Source organism: Hyperolius riggenbachi, chromosome 10, assembly GCF_040937935.1.
Source record: "Hyperolius riggenbachi isolate aHypRig1 chromosome 10, aHypRig1.pri, whole genome shotgun sequence".
In the NCBI taxonomy this organism is placed as follows: Eukaryota; Metazoa; Chordata; class Amphibia; order Anura; family Hyperoliidae; genus Hyperolius; species Hyperolius riggenbachi.
In genome coordinates, this window is record NC_090655.1 from 19106222 (window position 1) to 19116741 (window position 10520).

The 10520-nt window shown below is 38.5% G+C and overlaps 1 protein-coding gene across 13 annotated transcripts in view; it reads right to left on the reverse strand.

The window, feature by feature from the left end:
- EBF3 (EBF transcription factor 3) overlaps positions 1 to 10520 on the reverse strand; it is a 253024-nt gene that overhangs the window by 226598 nt on the left and 15906 nt on the right. The gene's annotated exons all lie outside the window — the stretch shown is intronic.

Consider the following 10520-nt stretch of genomic DNA (forward strand, 5'->3'; position numbering starts at 1 on the left):
TTTTTTGAAAGTATAATGCAATATGCTGTTGCCATTACTGTCGTGTTACTAGGTCGCTATGTTCAAGCTGCTATTCTTATTGTGTATATTACTATTATATATATATATATATATATATATATATATATATATATATATATATATATTAGACTTTGGATGTGTTAAGAATTGTTTTTATAGTTATTCCACCTTAAGGAAAAAGGCTTTGCCGACCTTGCAGTGTAGAGTTATGCTATACTTGATTTTGAAACAACTATTTCGATTTTAGGTTATCTGTTTTATTGACCTGAGGAAGCGGGCTGGGTCCCATGAAACGTGTTGTCTACAGTATAACCGTTTTGTTTTAATAAAGACACCTTTTTCCATCCAGTGAGTCTTCTTTTGGAGGTAAGAGACCTCCTTTATTATTTTAATTTATTTTGGTTTGTTTTTTATTTGCACTTATGCAATATTGATACTTAACACATATTTTTGGGGCGCCTCCACCAACGTGCTTTACTTATGTATCCAACACCTCTTTGAGGTGCCATCCGCACCACTGAGACGGCTAGCCCACCAGTGGACAGGACCTAAGGAGGAGAGCGACCACCCAGATCCAGAGGGTCCGGGCAACCGAGCGGAAACGGTTTCTTTCTGCATGCACTTTCGGTGGCTGCAGCATTGCAACCTACCTTTGTGAGTATATATTATTCACATTTTTTTCCCCCTTCACAATCTAACGATACTGCACCATAAGGGCTCCCGGTCTCACCTTCTCTATAGCTCAATGATAACACAAAGATAATAGATCTATAGGTCAAAGACAACCCCCTCCTTGTAAAGGGACGACCCTAGACCCACACAAACTTCCTTGACATCTGGAATGTTGCGTCTTAACACTGGCTGTGAATGTGGTGTCCCAAAAAAAAACTTGAAATATTCCCAGAATCATCAGTTTAGCTCGCATGCTCCTTCGGTTTTAGACATTTGATGATGCACACCATTACAAAAGCAATGATTTTTACAAACTAGAAGGACAACAGAATACAAATGTTTAATTTCCAGAAGGAATGACACAGGAGGCCTGGGATCGAATCTATGCTCTTCCTGCTCAGTAGGCCAGCACCTATTCAGTAGGAGACCTTGGGCAAGGCTCCCTAACACTGCTACTGCCTACTGAGCGCACCCTAGTGGCTGCAGCTCTAGTGCTTTGAGTCAACTAGGAGAAAAGTGTAAAATATAAATGTTCTGTGTCTTGTCTTATTCAGCTGTATCTCACTTTTTCGGCAATAAGGAGTGACTTCAACAATTCACTCAGTCTAGTCTGTGGTAAAGACGTTAGATTCTGAGTGAATTTTAGTTGAGAGACACAACTAACCGATCAGCATGTTTTTCTAATGTAAACACCACAACGGCATACAAACACCTGCATGATTTTTCAACCCATGACTCTGGCACTGCCCAGCAACAATCCTAGCCACTTAGCTATCGTAATAAAAAGGAGACAAATTGAGGGAACTCCTTGAAACAACAAACTTACAACAAATCAAAGCTGGATATTAACTGAAGCAAGCATCCACTCTAAAGAAATATTCAGTCGGTACGACAGGTGTTTCTGTAGAACAAGCACTAACCAACCACTTTCAACTAATGACACCAAAACCCTTATAGGATGCTGTGGGCACATCATTACACTGCTAGGTAATAAACCCCGTGAAGGTTCTACAAGGCTTCATTATTTCATAGCTTATCAGCTTGTAATTGCCAAGATTTCATGTCCTAATTAGGGGAAGACTAGCCAGCAACGGTGAAAGCCCACTTCATCGGGGGGTGGAAAAAAAGGACCTGGGGTTTTAAGTAGGCCCTGATGCTAACCTACCTGTTGAAAAGTTAACCTTGCAGAAGCGATATGATATAAATAGACAGCATGTGGCCTGCAGACCACGTATAATGCTTTCTCATCTTCACAGGTGGACCGAGGAGGCCTTTTACTGAAAACATCTGTGTTCCAATCTACAAGTGTGCAAAACAAGTCCAGTGTACACGCGCAATCTGTAAGGGAGGGTTCAACACTTGCCGGGAACATGTGCAATGTGCATGTGTAATGGAGATGACCATGTTTGATGGGCGGGAAAACAACATGCACATCGGCCACATATTGCAAGTGTAAATATAACAGCATAAAGCTGGCCATACAAAGGTCAGTTTTTCCACCAGATATGAGTACTTACTATTACTAGTAGTCATGCCACTAACTGTCCTCAGAGATCACACTCTAATCCTACTATAGGCATAATCTAATGTCCTACCATATTATGTATTTATATAGCACTGACATCTATTCTTCAGTAGCACGTTACAGAGTACATAGTCATGTCACTGACTGTCATCAGAGGAGCTAACAATCTAATCCTACCACAGTGATAGTCTAATGTCCTACCATAATATTAGTATGTATTTATATAGCACTAACCTCTTCTGCAGCACTTTACAGAGTACATAGTCATGTCACTGACTGTCCTCAGAGGAGCTTACACTCTAATCCCGATTCCCTACAACCATCATAGTCTAATGTCGTACCACATTATTATTATGTGTTTATATAGCACGGATATCTCCCGCAGCACTTTACAGAGTACATAGTCATGTCACTGACTGTCTTCAGAGAAGATAATTTAGGGAACCAATTGGCTTATCAGTGCCCATGTCCCTGATTGAATCTGCTGATAATTTAATCACTGGCAATTAATTAACTTCCAATTGATTTCCAGTAGTTGATTGATGGAAGATGTGACCAGGGGCACTGGTACATTTCCATTGACTGGGCAACAGGTCCACAGTTTTGTACTGCATCAAAAAGAACAAGGCTCAAAGGGCAGCAGTGCAATCAATTCCACAGTCAGATTTCTGTTCTAGTCTGATCGAGACTGAATACAGCTGCATAGTGCATTGACTGCTACTACTTAAATCGATCCTTGATCAATCACTAATCAATTGTTTGCTATCAGAGTTGCAATCTGCCACTTTAAACCTGTGCATAGAAACTTGGCAACAATCAGGCTGGGAAGAAAATGGCCAAACCTATTTTAAAACTACATACAATCAGTAAACGTTCAACGCCCAAAACACGAGACTTTGTACAGCCATCTGCGGACCTAGGAAATCAACCCCCTCACTATGGAAACCTTTGGTGATGGGTAGCATGGTAGCTTAAAGGTTAGCACTCTTGCCTTGCAGCTCTGGGTCACTGGTTTGTATCCCAGCCAGGGCACCATCTGTGTAGAGTTTGTATGTTTTCTCTGTGTCTGAGTGGGTTTCCTCTGTGCACTCTGGTTTCCTCCCACATTCCAAAAACATACAGATAAGTTATTTGGCTTTCCCCTAAATTGGCCCTAGACAACGATACATACACTACACAATACGTACGACTATAGTAGGGATTAGATTGTGAGCCCCTCTGGAGGGACAGTTAGTGACAAGACAATATTTCTCTGTACAGCGTTACGGAAGATGTCAGCACTATATAAATAGTAAATAATAATAGCAACAGTTACCTGAAATCATCACATAAGATCATTCCTAGCAACTAAACACAATTGCATGGCATTAGTCTGCACAATGATCACAGCACAGACAAGAACATTCGCCAAACATTTGGTACATATTGTAAAAAGGAGACAAAAAGGCCATGATTCACTCCAGTAAATACACAATACCTCATGTCTGAATTTCTACCTCTTTTTGTGGCAGATATCACCTGGCTTTTAATAACGCCCTTCACAGAAGCTAAATTAAGCACAGGTGGTGTTAATTTGGAAAGGTGTGAAGTTCTGAAGAGAAAAATTGCAAACCCACTGGACTGTGTGTTGCAAGATAGTCTGAATACAATAGAAAACTCGCTGGGGGGGGGGGGGGGTAGAAAGGGGGGTAGCATACTGTGTGCCTCAGCAGGGTCAACAGCAGCGGATGGGGGACGTCTGTACAAACTTGAGACTATCACCTGATCTGTTACTAAACGATTGGGTCGGATAACACAAGTCTAATGTATTTATGAGGTTTTAGGACTTGTGTTGAGCAAAACTGGTATAAAGTAACAGGCTATCTTAATCTGGGATTATAAGGGCCCTGCACAGTAAACTATACTTACAAAAACGTTAGATAAGGCCTATACACAGATTACGCTTCTATATACCTCCCAATTCCATACGAGAAAGAACTCAAAGACCTCAAACTGCTCACACGAAATAATGACATTATTGTGATCATGGATGTAGTTATCATGTTCATCATGAAATGTTCCGTTCCTGTCACTTGGGTCATGCTTCAAAGTCTGGGGACCTGGGCTTAAAACCGAGCAACATCTATACGTTACAGACAATGTACTGGCATGCATTCTAACATTAGACTAGTTGCCCCGAAACTAAAATATTCTTGCACAACTTTCAGCTTCACAACATTTGGAAATGAAAAAAAGAAAATAAGACTGCAATAAGTTATAAAAAAAAAAAAAATTACAACAAAAAACAGCAAATGCACAATCTATTTCTTCCCGCTAGACTTTGCCAAAGCCTTGAAGTTTAAGCAGCATTTTTCCATCGCCTCATGCAATTCATCAAAGGCATGCTTAGAAAAACTACAGGGCCAGGCCATTATCTTTCATTTTCACCTGATAAGGCCACAACAGAAGCACTGAGTGTTCAGTATCAGGGCAGCCCTTGGACTATAGTTTTTGACAGGCTGGCCTGGAGAACCCACCCACTTCCTCAGAAACACATGCTGTTTTCATATGCCTCTGCAAGGCTCTGCAAGATGCCAGGGCTTCTGCAGCCTACAAGGCCTGTGGTTCTATCAAATTATGTGCAGGAGCGGAGAGAAAATTATGAAAAATGGCTAAGTCGTTGACCTTGGTTTTTTGTTTTTTGGGGGGTTTTTTTTCCGCCGTTTGCTGTTCCTAATCTGAAAACGTAAGAGTTTCAATTCAGAATCACGCCTCGTCACCCCTCTTGATCTTGCACTAATAACACAGTGGAGAGTGTTTCCCATCATGTCTGCTATTACGTGAGAGCTTACAAGTGGATACTTGTGCAGTGTTTCAAAATTAGCGGGGTCTGCTGTGGCAGTGCTCAGAATTTTGATGCAGAATCGAAATGCGTTAGTAGTAATTTTTGTTTTTTTTTTACAGTAGCAGCACAGGTCAAGAAAACAAATTATCTATGAACGGTTCTTGGTCTGAGATAGCGGGGCTGGCCTTTCACTTTTTATACATGTCCTAAAAGCACCACTAGGTAGCGTCAAGCTGCATATGGATAATGTCTCTATTACCCAATGCATAAAATTTGCAGGTCTAGTTCTATAGTAAGACTAAAGACAACTAGGGGATAAAAGAAAAGAAAAGCAAAAGCAAAAAAATACCAGTACGCAAACATTAAAAAAAAAGTAGTTAGAGCTTAGAGTTAAAATTCAAACCCAAACAATATTGGGAGACCATAATGGTTGCACGGATACCTGAAGAATGTTAACATGAATTAGATAATGTTGAAATTATCTATACCCTGTTCTTATCCCACCACATACAATTACCTACACTGGAGGGGGCTCATGTTTCATTTTGATAATTTTGTGTCAACCAGCAAGTGCCGAAAACATGCCCATTAATCAAAATTTCCTATATCCTTGAAATCAATGCCAAATTTGTAGGAGAGGGAAGGACTGAAAAAAATCTGTTTGCTCAGAAAATAACAATTTATTACAGAAATCTTTGAACCATAGAGTGGATAAAGATGAAGCAAAAAAAAAAAATCGCAAAAATATCCTCTTATCTCAAGTATAGGAAACAAACATGGCACAAAAATACCAAAAATAAAATAAAGAGTTTTGACCGCTCAGAAAGCATTGTGTGTATGCCATTCCGCTATCGTTTGAAAAAAAAAAACTGAGACAAATAAATCATTTTTTATTCTGCAGGTTATCCAAATTTGACTGAATAGAAACCCTTGGATCTCCCAGTGATGTGTAATTAAAATTATTATTTTAAAAAAAAAAAACCTTCTTGACAGGCCAAGGCTTAGCCAAAATGTAAATGACATTAAAGAAGACAATGAATTTAATTTTATTTAATGTCCCTTTTTGCAGATCCTCATTTACATAGCATTTTTAACAAAAGCATTGACCTTATAAATGCTGGCATTTGTACAGCTTCCGCAGTGTTGAATTTAATCATGCTTTCACAAAGCCATGAGGGAGAACCCTGCAAGTTCTCTGGGTTGGGTAGGAAGTAAGAATTAAAAAAATATATATATAAAAATTAAAAAATTAAAAAAAAAATACAAAAACACCAGTACTGGTCAAATGTTTACCCTTTCTTTCTTCAGGAAACAAGCTGACATGAGCATTGTAAAAGGTCTAGGGAATAGCCCATTGCTGTTTGTGAGGCTCAGTGATAATCGTACATAATCGTTTGGAAATATAGCTAATAAAAAATATAATGAGTGCTCAGCAAAGTCGGCATTAGGCCCAAATTACATGATATTAATACTAGAACAGGTGCAGAAACGCTCTTTAAATGAGGTAAATGAATAAAGGGTCCCACAGCACAACTGTGTGCACTGACAAAAAGTCAATCACATGAATAATTCAGAGACTAGGCCTGCCAGCAAAGGTCAGCTTTCGACGACCTTTGAGACAGGAAGTGAAAGGAAACACTGTTGGCTACAAAAACTCCAATCAGTCTTTAGCTACTGTTCTACAATTACCCAAATGTGTGACCTGGACAAAAATAATAATTATAATAATCATTATCAATACTATCAAGAATTTTTATGAGGTCAAAAATGAAAAGGAATTATTCAAAAGGAATAATTAAAAAAAATGTAAACAAAAATAATAATAATAATAATAATGTTGGTGAAAAAAAGAATACCAGAATTGCTTCATTAAAAATTTGCCAAATATGTATTTTTGTGTGTGTTACAAGGCTATAAAACCTTACCAGGTTGAAATATAGCAGCAGCTGTTAAATATGACAAAAAGTTTTTTTTTCCTCTCCTTGCTTTTCTCTTTCTCTCTCTCTCTCTGTCTCCCCCCAAATCTCCAGCTTTTCCAACTGTGTATGAAAGAAAATGGTTTAAACAGATGTCTGGCTTACATACAGGAAAGTAGGACACACTTGGAATGATAAGTCTCCTAAACTCTATAGAATAATGCCAAATTTATTTGGAGAAGGGGGGCATTAACTGCCCACAGAGATGCCAACCAGCAGTAGGACTATGATGGCACCATCTGGAAAAATGTTGCAAAGCATGCTATTAGGATACACAGCAAACAGCGCCGTGGTGCCCAGTGTGTCGAGCTGCCATTTCTTCCCCCAGTTTGCTGTTTCATGTTTTCATAGTAATGTAATCCCTGCCTCCCACTTTCTTCCTCCACAATCAGTCTTTTCAGTTCCCAACAGTCAGAAACTAGGTCCCTGTGTACAATGAAGTCAAACAAGGGAAGAGAGAAGGTGGAAGCCAGAGTACAGTGGAATGGCGCTTACCAGGAATTTCGAGGCTGCAATAAAACATGCTTGGGAAGAATTATTTCATCTCATAGTGTGGTTTTGGTTTAGGAGACACAGCAGCGTCCTGTAATCATTTACAGCCATAGGAATGTATCGGTGAAACTGGAGAGATTTATCTGCTCATAGCTGTGATAGGTAGACAATGGGTGTTCCAAATAAGGAACATCTGCTTTTGTGTTTTCCAAGAAAACATTATTCCACTACGAACATGATACCACAAAGAAAATATGACCCGTCCTCTATTTTATTCCAATCACTTCTTTTTTATTGCATAGAAATTCCCACAGATTTTTTTTTTCATATTTTTGTTAACCGTTTTTCCAACTTTTTTTTACAGCTGGCATCTTTGCCTGAATTTGTTGAGAGAAATGGCAAAGCCTACAGTGGGAAGTGGGAAAGAAGAACTTCATTCATTTGTTGGCACTGCTCAGCTGCCGATCTGTCACAGTTGGCCAGCCAATACTGGAGGACAGTGACACCAACAGTGTCATGCTTTATAGAAAAACAAAAAATATAAAAAATAAAGTAAAAATGAGGGACACGGATTATAAAGTTTCAGTGTCGTTTTATTTAACGCTCATTACTGTCAAGATTGCTCAGCTGACTGGAAGTCGCACGCAAAGTGTCTCATTGAAAAATATCCAAAAGGCCAGAGTGATCTAATGAGACAATTGTCCATACTTCACATTAAACGCCAACAAGCCATGTGCTTAAGGTACTTGTGGAAACTGTAAATTAACCAAAATAATCTATGAATGATGGAACTAGGGAAGAATTATTAAAAAAAAAATTAAAAAATTGGCAATTTTGTAAGGCACATAGGCCAATACGCTAAGACGTTCTTCCTCATTAGGAAACGGGAGTTGCCAAAAATCTTTTTCTAACCACTTTTCCCTCAATGTATTTTGTGTTGCCTTTCAAACATACCTGCAATTTTATTTTTCACAAACTACACCTTAATGCTTACCCCAATCAACAATATGTTATAAAACAATATGGGCTTAAATTTTCGCACAAGCCATGTGGAATAAATTTAAGAAGGAGTAATATAGTCCCTCTAAATGACAGCTATTTTAGCAGGCTAAAGATAATGCAGTTTTCCATTGAAAAGATACACTCCACGTTCTGATTTCCAAGAGAGGCACATGATTGAAATACCTATAAAATTGTCATATCTTTAAATTTAGAAGCATAGCAGATTTTCCATCAATAATTAAGATCTGCAAAGCATTTATGAGAGGCGTAAATGGAGTTTCAATCTTCCTTATTCAAATAAACATGGTGAAGCCATTAACTAAATGTTTCTTTGAGTTTTCTCTCTCTCTCTCCCTGATGCTTCCAGAATATCAAATTATAAACCACTTGTCGAAGGTACAAATATATTTTTCAATCTGCACTTGAAAATACTTCAATACAATGCTAATGAGTAGAGTCATTTCCTCTATATAAGCTATCTGCTGTATCTCACTTTTAGCATGAAGGGATCAGGATAACGTGGCCTTATTTTTTGAGGTCTGCTCCGGGAAGAGGTTTAGAATTAAAAAAATAAATAAATAAAAATGCCTGCATTTAAATTGGTCTCTTTTAAACAAGATCTGGTGATAAGCCGATTCATAGACAATATTTATTAAACATTCCTTTTATATGAATATACACACAAACATACATACATACATACATACATGAATGCAAAAATTTCAGCAATTACAATTTTTTTCACAGCAAACATGATTGATTGTCTTTCGTTCTTTACAACTGATATCTGCTGCATGCTAAACTTATTCCCAATTCTCCGCCACAGTCCCAGAGTGGAGACAACAACTGGACAGGCCTATTTGATTACTAATAAGAAAGATGTCCCATTCTGTCAGATACCGAGCATTCCCCACTAAGCAAACAGATATTTCGCCTAGTTAAACATTAGCATTGCTCTCCACTAGTGGTTGCATATTTCCGAAGGCTTAACTCTGGGACTTTTCCGGATTTCATATTTCACTCACTAGACAGCAAAAGTTCAGGATCAAAAGCTAAAATTTGCAATGAACACCATAGAAACACTAAACCTTTTGTTTAAAAAAAAAAAAAAAAAAAAAAAAAAAAAAAGAAACCTCCCTCTTTAGAAAACATAAATAAATAAACTGTTACATCCCAAAAAAAAACCTGGCTTGCATACCACTTAAAAAATTCCCTGCCAATCATCTCCAAACCCTATGATTGGTTCAACCACGATCAAGGAGGTAAGGCCTTGCAACCACATTTGGCCATATCACAAGCATTTCTTTTTTTTTTGGGGGGGGGGGGTTAGATTGTCCGACTCTGTTCTGTGCATGTCTTTTTCAAACAGCAAGAAATAAAATTAAAAAGAACAATCAAATAAATTCATAAAAGACCACACAGTTCTGTTCTGCTTGTGTAAATTCACTTTAGAAAAAGTAACCACCCTACGCAATCAGTTTTTATTAAACTAAGTTTGATTTGTTAGTTACCTATTGCTTTTGCAAGGTAAATGACAGCTATCAATGGGGGGGGGGGGGCATTTAGAAATCATCTGAAAGTGAATTCATGGAACTTTAAATTAATTTACACACTGGACAACAAAGGCAATACTTTGCCACCCAGAGCTTGGTTGGTGGCATTGGGACAGAAAGAGACAGTAGAGAAAAATAAAAAGAGAATAAAGCATTTGTTAACAAATTAGCAAAACGTATTCTTTGACATTTCTGCTGTGTTTAAAACCCCCCAAAAAAACCCTCTCTAGGCAGAAGAGCTCATCGCTGCGAGAGGCGAGGCAAATGAAACCGCTTCCCCTGACAACTCGTAAGCAATTACCGAATCCCTACAGAGTCAGGCACCAGGTTTCCAAGTCAACCCACCTGTATATAGAAACAGCGGAGGACAACAAGCAATGCAACGCACAGAGCAAGCCCAACCCTATCAGCGAAACATGGAGAGGCCTACTACCGCGGCAAGCACTAGAAGAATA